Source organism: Symphalangus syndactylus, chromosome 1, assembly GCF_028878055.3.
Source record: "Symphalangus syndactylus isolate Jambi chromosome 1, NHGRI_mSymSyn1-v2.1_pri, whole genome shotgun sequence".
Lineage (NCBI taxonomy): Eukaryota > Metazoa > Chordata > Mammalia > Primates > Hylobatidae > Symphalangus > Symphalangus syndactylus.
Genome location: NC_072423.2, coordinates 67,798,155 through 67,811,435, shown reverse-complemented (window position 1 = coordinate 67,811,435; position 13,281 = coordinate 67,798,155).

Below are 13,281 nucleotides of genomic sequence, written 5' to 3'. Positions count from 1 at the left end.
TGATGAAATGTGCAAACTGTTGAAATTAAAGAAAAAAACCTGATTTGCTCTGTATCTATTAATAAAATTAAATTTGTTGTTAAGATTCTTTCTACAAAACCAACCTCTAAGTTTTATAGTTTCATTGGTAAACCAAACATTTAATAATAGCGGTACTACCCAAAGTCCTCCACACAATTCCAGAGGATAGAACGCTTCCCAACTTATTCCATGAGGCCAGAATTATCCTGATACCCAAACCATGAAGAGATATATAAGAAAAAAATATGGAGAAAATTTTCTCATAAACATACATGCAAAGTTTCCTAATAGAAGTTTAGCAAATAAAATCCAACATTATATAAATAATACATCATGACCAAGTGGGTTTTATCCAGGATTGCAATAATAGTTTAACATTTGAAAATAAATCAATGTAACTCAAAGTGGTTGAAAGACATAAACAGAAAACTAAAACTATAAAACTCTTAGAAGAAAACAGAAGAAAAGCTTCATTATATTGGATTTGGCAATGATTTCTTAGATATTAACACCAAAAGCACAGGCAACAAAAGAAAAGATAGATAATTTCATCAAAACTTAAAACTTCTGTGCATCTAAGGACACTATCATCAGAAGGAAGGCAACCCACAGAACGGGAGAAGATTTGCAAATTATATATCTGATAAGGGGCTAATATGCAGAATAAATAAAGTACTCCTACAACTCAATAACAAAAAAATCAAAAAAGCTGGTTCAAAGATGGACAAAGGACTTGAACTGACATTTCACCAAAGAAGATAGACAGATGGCTGATAAGTACATGAAAAGTTGCTCAACATCACTAATCATCAGGGAAATACAAATAAAAACTGTGAGATACTACCCATTTGGATGATTAATATTAAAAAGATGAAAATAAGAAGTATTGGTGAGGATGTGGAGAAATTGGAAGCTGTGTGCATTGCCAATGAGAATGTAAAATTGTGCAGTCATTGTGGAAAACAGTCTGGCAGTTTCTCAAAAAAATTAAACATAGAATTACCTTATGAACAGCAGTTTCACTTTGAGGTATATAACCCCAAATAATTGAAAACAATAACTTCAACAGATTTTGTACACTAATGTTTATTACAGCAGCATAATTTGCAATAGCCAAAAGGTGGATACAACCTAAGTGTTCATCGATGAATGAATGCATCAGCAAAACATAGTGTAGAAATTCCTATACACACCACATGAATAAACCTTAAAAACATATGCAAAGTGAAATAAACCAGACAGAAAAAAGTACATGTTGTACATTTCCATTTATATGATACTATGGTCTGAATGCTTGTGTCCTTCACCTTCCAAATTTATACGTTGAAATAGTAACCCCCAAGGTGACAGTATTAGGAGAAGGGGCCTTTTGGAAAGTGGTTCATGAAAGTAAAGCCTTCATAAATGGGTTTAGTGTGCTTATAAAAAAGGCTTAGGGAAGCTTATTTGCTCCTTCCACCATATAAGGACAGAGCTAGAAGGCACTATCTCTTGAACCAGGGAATAGGCCTTCACCAGACACCAAATCTGTCAGTGCCTTAATATTGGACTTCCCAGGCTCCAGAACTGTGACAAATAAATCTATGTTGTTTATAATCGACTCAGTTTATGATATTTTGTTATACTAGCCCAAACAGACTAAGACATATGCAGTACCTAGAATTGTAAAATTTATAGAGACAGAAAGTATGATAGTGGTTAACAGGGACTTGCAGGTGGGAGTAATGAAGAATTATTGCTTAACGGGTGTAAAGTTTTAGTTTGGGATAATGTTCTGGAGCCTGGGAGCGGTGGCTTATACCACCAATTGCTATATTTTGGGAGGCCAAGGTGGGAGGATCACTTGGGGCCAGGAATTCGAAGTTACAGTGAGCTATGATTGCACCACCACATTCCAGCTTGGGACACAGAGAGAGAGAGATCCTGTTTCTCAAAAAAAAAAAAAAAAGTTCTGGAGGTGCACAATGGTGATAGTTGCACAACAATGTTAATGTACCTAACACCACTGAATTATATACTTAAAAATAATAAAAATGATAAATTTCATATTATGTATGTTTTACCACGATGAAAACATTGACCACAGACCTGCATTTAAAACCTCAAACTCTAAAACTTCCTTAAGAAAGCATAGGGGAAAAATATGAATGACTTTGAATTAGGCAAAGATTTCTCAGATATGACACTAAAAGCACAATTTAGGAAGGAAAATGATGAAAACTAGACTTCATCAAAGTTAAAAGCATTTGTTCTTCAAAAGAGAGACTAAAAGAAAATATTTGAGGGTGGAGCCAAGATGGCCGAATAGAAACAGCTCCAGTCTCCAGCTCCCAGTCTGAGCGACACAGAAGACGGGTGATTTCTGCATTTCTGCTTGAGGTACTGGTTTCACCTCATTAGGGAGTGCCAAACAGTGGGTGCAGGACAGTCGGTGAAGCGCACTGTGCGTGAGTGTAAGCAGGGGGAGGCACTGCCTCACTCAGGAAGCGCAAGGGGTCAGGGAGTTCCCTTTCCTAGTCAAAGAAAGGGGTAACAGACGGCACCTGGAATATCGGGTCAGTCCCATCCTAATACTGCGCTTTTCCAACAGGCCTGGAAAACGGCACACTAGGAGACTGTGTCCCACATCTGGCTCGGAGGGTCCTGTGCCCACGGAGTCTCACTGATTGCTAGCACAGCAGTCTGAGATCAAGCTGCAAGGTGGCAGCGAGGCTGGGGGAGGGGCGCCCGCCATTGCCCAGGCTTGCTTAGGTAAACAAAGCAGCCAGGAAGCTCGAACTGGGTGGAGCCCACCACAGCTCAAGGAGGCCTGCCTGCCTCTGTAGGCTCCACCTCTGGGGGCAGGGCACAGACAAACAAAAACTCAGCAGGAACCTCCACAGACTTAAATGTCCCTGTCTGACTGACAGCTTTGAAGAGAGTAGTGGTTCTCCCAGCATGCAGCTGGAGATCTGAGAACGGACAGACTGCCTCCTAAAGTGGGTCCCTCACCCCTGAGCAGCCTAATTGGGAGGCACCCCCCCAGTAGGGACAGACTGACACCTCATTTGGCCGGGTACTCCTCTGAGACAAAACTTCCAGAGGAACTATCAGACAGCTGAATTTGTGGTCTCACGAAAATCTGCTGTTCTGCAGCCACCGCTGCTGACACCCAGCCAAACAGGGTCTGGAGTGGACCTCTAGTAAACTCCAACAGACCTGCAGCTGAGGGTCCCGTTTGGTAGAAGGTAAACTAAGAAACAGAAAGGACATCCACACCAAAAACCCATCTGTACATCACCATCAGCAAAGACAAAAAGTAGATAAAACACAAAGATGGGGAAAAAACAGAGCAGAAAAACTGGAAACTCTAAAAAGCAGAGCACCTCTCCTCCTCCAAAGGAACGCAGTTCTTCACCAGCAACGGAACAAAGCTGGATGGAGGATGACTTTGATGAGTTGAGAGAAGAAGGCTTCAGACGATCAAACTACTCTGAGCTACGAGAGGAAATTCAAAACAATAGCAAAGAAGTTAAAAACTTTGAAAAAAAATTAGAAGACTGGATAACTAGAATAACCAATGGGGAGAAGGGCTTAAAGGAGCTGATGGAGCTGAAAGCCAAGTTTCGAGAACTACGCGAAGATTGCAGAAGCCTCAGTAGCAGATGCGATCAACTGGAAGAAAGGGTATTGCTGATGGAAGATGAAATGAATGAAATGAAGAGAGAAGGGAAGTTTAGAGAAAAAAGAATAAAAAGAAATGAACAAAGCCTCCAAGAAATTTGGGACTATGTGAAAAGACCAAACCTACGTCTGATTGGTGTACCTGAAAATGATGGGGAGAATGGAACCAAGTTGGAAAACACTCTGCAAGATATTATCCAGGAGAACTTCCACAATCTAGCAAGGAAAGCCAACATTCAGATTCAGGAAATACAGAGAACGCCACAAAGATACTCCTCGAGAAGAGCAACTCCAAGACACATAATTGTCAGATTCACCAAAGTGGAAATGAAGGAAAAAATGTTAAGGGCAGCCAGAGAGAAAGGTCGGGTTACCCACAAAGGGAAGCCCATCAGACTAACAGCTGATCTCTCGGCAGAAACTCTACAAGCCAGAAGAGAGTGGGGGCTGATATTCAACATTCTTAAAGAAAAGAATTTTCAACCCAGAATTTCCTATCCAGCCAAACTAAACTTCATAAGTGAAGGAGAAATAAAATACTTTACAGACAAGCAAACGCTGAGTGATTTTGTCACCACCAGGCCTGCCCTAAAAGAGCTCCTGAAGGAAGCACTAAACATGGAAAGGAACAACCGGTACCAGCCACTGCAAAAACATGCCAAATTGTAAAGACCATCGAGGCTAGGAAGAAACTGCAGCAACTAACGAGCAAAATAACCAACTAACATCATAATGACAGGATCAGATTCACACATAACAATATTAACGTTAAATGTAAATGGGCTAAATGCTCCAATTAAAAGATACAGACTGGCAAACTGGATAAGGAGTCAGGACCCATCAGTGTGCTGTATTCAGGAAACCCATCTCATGTGCAGAGACACACATAGACTCAAAATAAAGGGATGGAGGAAGATCTATCAAGCAAATGGAAAACAAAAAAAGGCAGGGGTTGCAATCCTAGTCTCTGATAAAATAGACTTTAAACCAACAAAGATCAAAAGAGACAAAGAAGGCCATTACCTAATGGTAAAGGGATCAATTCAACAAGAAGAGCTAACTATCCTAAATATATATGCACCCAACACAGGAGCACCCAGATTAATAAAGCAAGTCTTGACTAACCTACAAAGGGACTTAAACTCCCACACAATAATAATGGGAGATTTTAACACCCCACTGTCAACATTAGACAGATCAACGAGACAGAAAGTTAACAAGGATATCCAGGAATTGAACTCAGCTCTACATAAAGTGGACCTAATAGACATCTACAGAACTCTCCACCCCAAATCAACAGAATATACATTTTTTTTCAGCACCACACCACACCTATTCCAAAATTGACCACATAGTTGGAAGTAAAGCTCTCCTCAGCAAATGTAAAAGAACAGAAATTATAACAAACTGTCTCTCAGACCACAGTGCAATCAAACTAGAACTCAGGATTAAGAAACTCACTCAAAACCGCTCAACTACATGGAAACTGAACAACCTGCTCCTGAATGACTATTGGGTACATAATGAAATGAAGGCAGAAACAAAGATGTTCTTTGAAACCAACGAGAACAAAGACACAACATACCAGAATCTCTGGGACACGTTCAAAGCAGTGTGTAGAGGGAAATTTATAGCACTAAATGCCCACAAGAGAAAGCAGGAAAGATCCAAAATTGACACCCTAACATCACAATTAAAAGAACTAGAAAAACAAGAGCAAACACATTCAAAAGCTAGCAGAAGGCTAGAAATAACTAAAATCACAGCAGAACTGAAGGAAATAGAGACACAAAAAAACCTTCAAAAAATTAATGAATCCAGGACCTGGTTTTTTGAAAAGATCAACAAAATTGATAGACTGCTAGCAAGACTAATAAAGAAGAAAAGAGAGAAGAATCAAATAGATGCAATAAAAAATGAAAAAGGGGATATCATCACCAATCCCACAGAAATACAATCTACCATCAGAGAATACTACAAACACCTCTATGCAAATAAACTAGAAAATCTAGAAGAAATGGATAAATTCCTCAACAAATACACCCTCCCAAGACTAAACCAGGAAGAAGTTGAATCTCTGAATAGACCAATAACAGGTTCTGAAATTGTGGCAATAATCAATAGCTTACCAACTGAAAAGAGTCCAGGACCTGATGGATTCACAGCTGAATTCTACCAGAGGTACAAGGAGGAACTGGTACCATTCCTTCTGAAACTATTCCAATCGATAGAAAAAGAGGGAATCCTCCCTAACACATTTTATGAAGCCAGCATTGTCCTGATACCCAAGCCTCGCAGAGACATAACCAAAAAAGAGAATTTCAGACCAATATCCTTGATGAACATTGATGCAAAAATCCTCAATAAAATACTGGCAAACCGAATCCAGCAGCACATCAAAAAGCTTATCCACCATGATCAAGTGGGCTTCATCCCTGGGATGCAAGGCTGGTTCAACATATGCAAATCAATAAATGTAATCCAGCATATAAACAGAACCAAAGACAAAAACCACATGATTATCTCAATAGATGCAGAAAAGGCCTTTGACAAAATTCAACAACGCTTCATGCTAAAAACTCTCAATAAATTAGGTATTGATGGGACGTATCTCAAAATAATAAGAGCTATCTATGACAAGCCCACAGCCAATATCATACTGAATGGGCAAAAACTGGAAGCATTCCCTCTGAAAACTGGCACAAGACAGGGATGCCCTCTCTCACCGCTCCTGTTCAACATAGTGCTGGAAGTTCTGGCCAGAGCAATCAGGCAGGAGAAGGAAATAAAGGGTATTCAATTAGGAAAAGAGGAAGTCAAATTGTCCCTGTTTGCAGATGACATGATTGTATATCTAGAAAACCCCATTGCCACAGCCCAAAATCTCCTTAAGCTGATTAGCAAGTTCAGCAAAGTCTCAGGATACAAAATCAATGTACAAAAATCACAAGCATTCTTGTACACCAATAACAGACAGAGAGCCAAATCATGAGTGAACTCCCATTCACAATTGCTTCAAAGAGAATAAAATACCTAGGAATCCAACTTACAAGGGATGTGAAGGACCTCTTCAAGGAGAACTACAAACCACTGCTCAATGAAATAAAAGAGCATACAAACAAATGGAAGAACATTCCATGCTCATGGGTTGGAAGAATCAATATCGTGAAAATGGCCATACTGCCCAAGGTAATTTATAGAGTCAATGCCATCCCCATCAAGTTACCAATGACTTTCTTCACAGAATTGGAAAAAACTACTTTAAAGTTCATATGGAACCAAAAAAGAGCCCGCATCACCAAGTCAATCCTAAGCCAGAAGAACAAAGCTGGAGGCATCATGCTACCTGACTTCAAACTATACTACAAGGCTACAGTAACCAAAACAGCATGGTACTGGTACCACAACAGAGACATAGATCAATGGAACAGAACAGAGCCCTCCGAAATGATGCCGCATATCTACAACTATCTGATCTTTGACAAACCTGACAAAAACAAGAAATGGGGAAAGGATTCCCTATTTAATAAATGGTGCTGGGAAAACTGGCTAGCCATATGTAGAAAGCTGAAACTGGATCCCTTCCTTACACCTTACACAAAAATTAATTCAAGATGGATTAAAGACTTAAATGTTAGACCTAAAACCATTAAAATCCTACAAGAAAACCTAGGCAATACCATTCAGGACATAGGTGTGGGCAAGGACTTCATGTCTAAAACACCAAAAGCAATGGCAACAAAAGCCAAAATTGACAAATGGGATCTAATGAAACTAAAGAGCTTCTGCACAGCAAAAGAAACTACCATCAGAGTGAACAGGCAACCTACAGAATGGGAGAAAATTTTTGCAACCTACTCATCTGACAAAGGGCTAATATCCAGAATCTACAATGAACTCAAACAAATTTACAAGAAAAAAACAAACAACTCCATCAAAAAGTGGGCAAAGGACATGAACAGACACTTCTCAAAAGAAGACATTTATGCAGCCAAAAAACCCATGAAGAAATGCTCATCATCACTGGCCATCAGAGAAATGCAAATCAAAACCACAGTGAGATACCATCTCACACCAGTTAGAATGGCCATCATTAAAAAATCAGGAAACAACAGGTGTTGGAGAGGATGTGGAGAAATAGGAGCACTTTTACACTGTTGGTGGGACTGCAAACTAGTTCAACCATTGTGGAAGTCAGTGTGGCGATTCCTCAGGGATCTAGAACTAGAAATACCATTTGACCCAGCCATCCCATTACTGGGTATATACCCAAAGGACTATAAATCATGCTGCTATAAAGACACATGCACACGTATGTTTATTGCGGCACTATTCACAATAGCAAAGACTTGGAACCAACCCAAATGTCCAACAACAATAGACTGGATTAAGAAAATGTGGCACATATACACCATGGAATACTATGCAGCCATAAAAAATGATGAGTTCGTGTCCTTTGTATGGACATGGATGAAATTGGAAAACATCATTCTCAGTAAACTATCGCAAGGACAAAAAACCAAACACCGCATGTTCTCACTCATAGGTGGGAATTGAACAATGAGAACTCATGGACACAGGAAGGGGAACATCACACTCCGGGGACTGTTGTGGGGTGGGGGGAGGGGGGAGGGACAGCATTAGGAGATACACCTAATGCTAAATGACGAGTTAATGGGTGCAGGAAATCAACATGGCACATGGATACATATGTAACAAACCTGCACATTGTGCACATGTACCCTAAAACCTAAAGTATGATAAAAAATAAAAAATAAAAAAAAAAAGAAAATATTTGGCCTGGTGCGGTGGCTCACACCTGTAATCCCAGCACTTTGGGAGGCCGAGGCAGGTGGATCACGAGGTCAAGAGTTCGAGACCAGCCTGGCCAACATGGTGAAACCTTGTCTCTACTAAAAATACAAAAATTAGCTGGGTGTGGTGGCGCATGCCTGTAATTCTAGCTACTCAGGAGGCTGAGGCAGGAGAATTGCTTGAACCCGGGAGGTGGAGATTGCAGTGAGCTGAGATCGCGCCACTGCCCTCCAGCCTGGCGACAGGGTGAGATTCTGTCTCAAAAAAAAAAAACAAAAAATTAAAAAACGCATATCTGTTAAATGGCTTGTAGTCTGTGTTATATATTACTTTCAAAACACAATAATAAGAAAATGAATAAACAATAACATTGAGCAAAAAGCTTGAACAGTCACTCCCCAAATATGAGATATAGATGACATAGATGAAAAAAGCACATCATTCGTTGTTATGGAAATGCAAACTAAAATCCCAGTGAAATATCACTATATTATAGTACTAATTAAATTCAAATTTAATTATTAAAATGGCTAAAATTTAAAAGGCTGAGCATTCCAAGTGTTGGTAAGAATGTGGTGCAATTGGACCTCACACACTGCTTACAGTAGTGTAAAATGGTACAGCCACTTTGGAAAGGAGTTTAACGGTTTCTTAAAAGTTTAGACAGACATCTGGCATATGATTTAGTCATCATAATCTTGAGTATTTACCCCAAAATATTATATCATGTACAAGTGATGGCAGCAGTGGGCCATCCGGAGCAACTGCTCCCACTGCGCCAGCTGCAGCTGGGTGGGCAAGTGGCCATGGCGGCAGAAGCGGCAGCAGGAGCGGCTGAGGGAGCCTTGGGACCCCTATGCCCCAGTCCCGTGTGCCCTGGTGTCCCCGAGACATCTGCCCCTACCTTCGTGCGGCTGGGCAGGACCTGCTCCCACGCCTGGAACCTCCACCACTCTCGACCCTAGCCTCGCATTGTCACTCTCGCCTGCCGCTGCTGCAGGGATGGTGTGGGGAGGAAGCAGACAGTTCCAGCAGCCCACTCCTGGGAGCCCCCTGGAGCCTGCTACTCTGGGGGCCGCGGCAATGGGGCTGGGTCGAGTTGCCTGCCGGTGAGATAGCAGTGCAGTTGGGCACGAATGGGGAAGGCAGGGAGGGGCTCCAACGTGGAGATGGGCCTGGAGTGGTGCCACGTTCCATGGAGCTGGCAGGAGCCGGGAGCAGGCAGCAACTCAAGTCGTGGCTGGGGACCTGGGAGTCCTTGTGGTCTTGGGCGCTGGGAGCAGGCAGGAGTCCTGCTCACCCTCGGTGCAGATGCAGCCGCCCAGCTGTGGCTGCAGATCCAGGCATCTCTGCACTCTTGGGGCCCAGGAAGGCCCCACTCACTCCTGCATTCTTGGAGATGTCTGCTCCCACTGCCTGGCCTCTCCCTGCTTCCAGCGCCTGCTCTTGGAGCAAGGATGGGGCCAAGCAAAGGTAAACGTTTATGCAGCCCGGCTGGGTATGTGTGAGCTTGGGACAGTGCTGAAACACCAGCCCCTTGTCTTCTCGCCGCCCCCTGCCTCTGGGGTTTGGGCACCAACAAGCATGGGAGGGAGGTCAAGGGAGGCCTGAGGACAGCCTGGCGCTGGCCTGCAGGTACCCCTTGGCATGAACAGTCTAGGCATCATGAATGGTGGCAGGAGGCAGACAGACTCCTGGGCAGAAGGGGGTTAGTCCCTGGTGAATCCCCACCTTTAAACCATGGAGGGCCTGAAGCCTGGGGGCTGGGCCACCAGTCCCACCGACCAGAGGGGGAACTTGTGCTTTTCTCTGGGCCCACCCATGACTGACTGCCCATGGACAAATCAGCACCCACTTCCTTTCCTCAGAGGCCCATAAAACCCCCCCGGCCTCAGCCAGACTCTAGCAGAGGATGAAGAGAGGATAGGGTGACAATGGGATGACCAGTTGCAGAGAGATGCTACCCTCTCTGCTGAGAGCTCAGCACTCGTGGGGACAACCTGCCTAGCGGAGAGGAGCTACCCTCTCTGCTGAACGCTGAACACTGGTTGGGACACCCTAACTACAGAGAGGAACTGCCCACTGCAGGTCTCCTCTGAGCTGTTCTCTTGCTCAGTAAAGCTCCTCTCATTCTTCCTGGATGCAGGACAAGAACCCAGGACCCACCAAACGGTGAGGCTAAAAGAGCTGTTGTACAAACAGTGCTGAGACACATCCCTTGCTTGCCACATTGTGGGCGACAAGGAGGAGAGAAGAGCTGTGGTCCTTTGGGAAGCCCAGACCTGGGGGCTCCCTGAGCCGTGGCTGTGACTCCTCCTTTGGGGCCTTGTGGTTCCTGGAGTCTCCAAGCTTCTGGGCACCGCTGCATTCTCTGGTGCCAGCCATGGAAGCTGCTTGCAGTATGCCTGGTCCAGAGCAGACTCTCAGTGTGTTGGCACCTGGAGCTGCCCACCCCATTGCAGCAGCCTGCATGCCTGACTGTGCAGTGCCCGGATCCCATGCTCTCTTGCTCATGTACCTGTCACTGCTCCACTCCAGCCTCTTTGGAGGTGTGGAATACAGGCTGGTAGCCCCAGCCAAATGCAGCCTGCCAGGATGAGTGGGCTCAGTGGGCCTGAGCAAATCTCCGGCAAAAGTACCACCAGCCACAGAGGTTTCCAGCTAGAAAAGCAACACCCCCTAAGGATCCCATAAGACAAGGATGTTCATAGCAGCTTTATTTGTAGTAGCCAAAGACTAGAAACAACCCACATGCCTACCAACAGGTGATTGGCTAAACAAATTGTATATCCACACACACACAGTAGAATATTGCTCAGTAATAAGGACTGAAATATTGATATCTGCAACAACGTGGATGAATCTCAAAATAATTTTTCTAACTGAAAAAGTCAGATAAAAAATACACAGTATCTGATGCCATTTATATAAGACTATTGAAATTACAAGCTAATATACGGACAGAAAGCAGATCAGTGGTTGCCTGCTTCTGAGAAGAGAGTAAGAGAGGGAAGGAGGCATTACAAAAGGCCAATAAGAAACTTTTGATGGTGTTAAAATACAGATCATAAGACTGACAGAATAGAGTCTTTGAGGCAATAAGATACCAATTATAAATAAGACCTAAGGCTGTGCCAGGCAAGGGTTAAGTCATGCACCTCTACACTTAAGGAATAAACTATGTTCTAAGGGTCACAGGGTTTTTCCTTTTTCTGTAGCAGCTAAGCACTGCGCTAGCCTTGAGATAAGCAATATTGAAACAATCGCGGCTCACCTATCGCCAGGCACTGAGTAATGCCCCTGTTCCACAAGCCATAACTACAACTTTGATTGGACAAGAGACTGATTTCAGTAACCTTCCCCTGATAAGACACCACTGACCATAAACTGGTCCTGGTTGGTACACAGAGGCTGTACACTGAGTACCTTTGTGTCCCTCTTTCTCCTTTGAGGTATAGAACGTAATTACAGTACATTTACATGTTAAGTCTCCACCCCAAAGTGAACATGGGAAGCATGTAACATGCTTGCTTGCTTATTATGCATGTGCGCATGCCTGTCTTTGTGAATATTCATAGCTCCCCCTGTAGCCTGCTGAATATGTATACTTGGCCAACCCGTTCAGCATAAATTTCCATCCAGCATAAATTCAGCATAAATTCTGCTTTCCAGCTGTCAGGATGGCCAGCCTACATGCTGCAACCCTTTATGAGAAATAAAGCTCTCTCTTCCAAATTTATGAATCTTGAGATTATTTGATTGACAATGGCGGTGAATGTGTTCATTATCTTGATTGTGGTGAGGAGTTTACTTGTGTATGCATGTTACAACTGTTAAACTGTGCCCTTCAAACAAGTACAGTGCATTGTATGTCAATTAGACCATAACAAAACTGTTTAAAAACATAATGAAAGGGAAAGAAAGAAAGAAGGAAGAAAGGAAGGAAGAAGGAAGGAAGGAAACAAAGAAAGAAAGAGAAAGAAAGAAAGAAGAAAGAAACGAAAAGAAAGATAAAAGAAAAGAAAGAGAGAGGGAGAGAGAGAGAAAGAAATACATGTTGATGTAACTATTACCCTTTAGTAGTTTGGTTATTACTTAATCAAGTTCTATTGAGTGTTAATATTTAAATGTTTAGAAAATATCATAGTCTTTACTTAAAACTCCTACATAAAAGTAATCTTTCTAAAAACAGAAACTCAATCTTGTGTGAAGGAATTTTATTCATGATTTTGTGACTATTTTGGAAGGGCTTCTACTGATAATGTTTAGGATAAATGAGAAAGAAATTTAATCAAGAATTAATTTTTTAGCTTGCTTTGGAAGAAGTTTCCCAAGACAAATACAGCTTCTAGGTTTTCCTTCCCAATTGCGCTGACAGATGTCCAATTTTGTCTTTTCTCCTTATAATAATATGATAAAATTATTCTTTTAAATAATGTAATAATTCATTATAAAGCATTCTACATCATTTTATTTTATAATAATTACAACTAATCATAAAGTTAGTGTTAAATGCTTGTCTTTATGATTTTATAATTTTCTATCCTAAAACTGAATACATTTTTATAGAAACAGCCTTACATTTCACAGTATTAATACATCATTGCTAGCGTATGGGGTGGAGGAATCTCTCCTGCTCACTGTGTTCTCATACTGTGTCATGTTTAGTATTTTCTGATTAGACCATTAGATGTAAAGAGTGAGATGTTGATTAAATTATTAATTCCTTAGTTTTTTCCTACTCTTCCTGGAGTGCATTATAATGCTAGCAAAACAGACCCT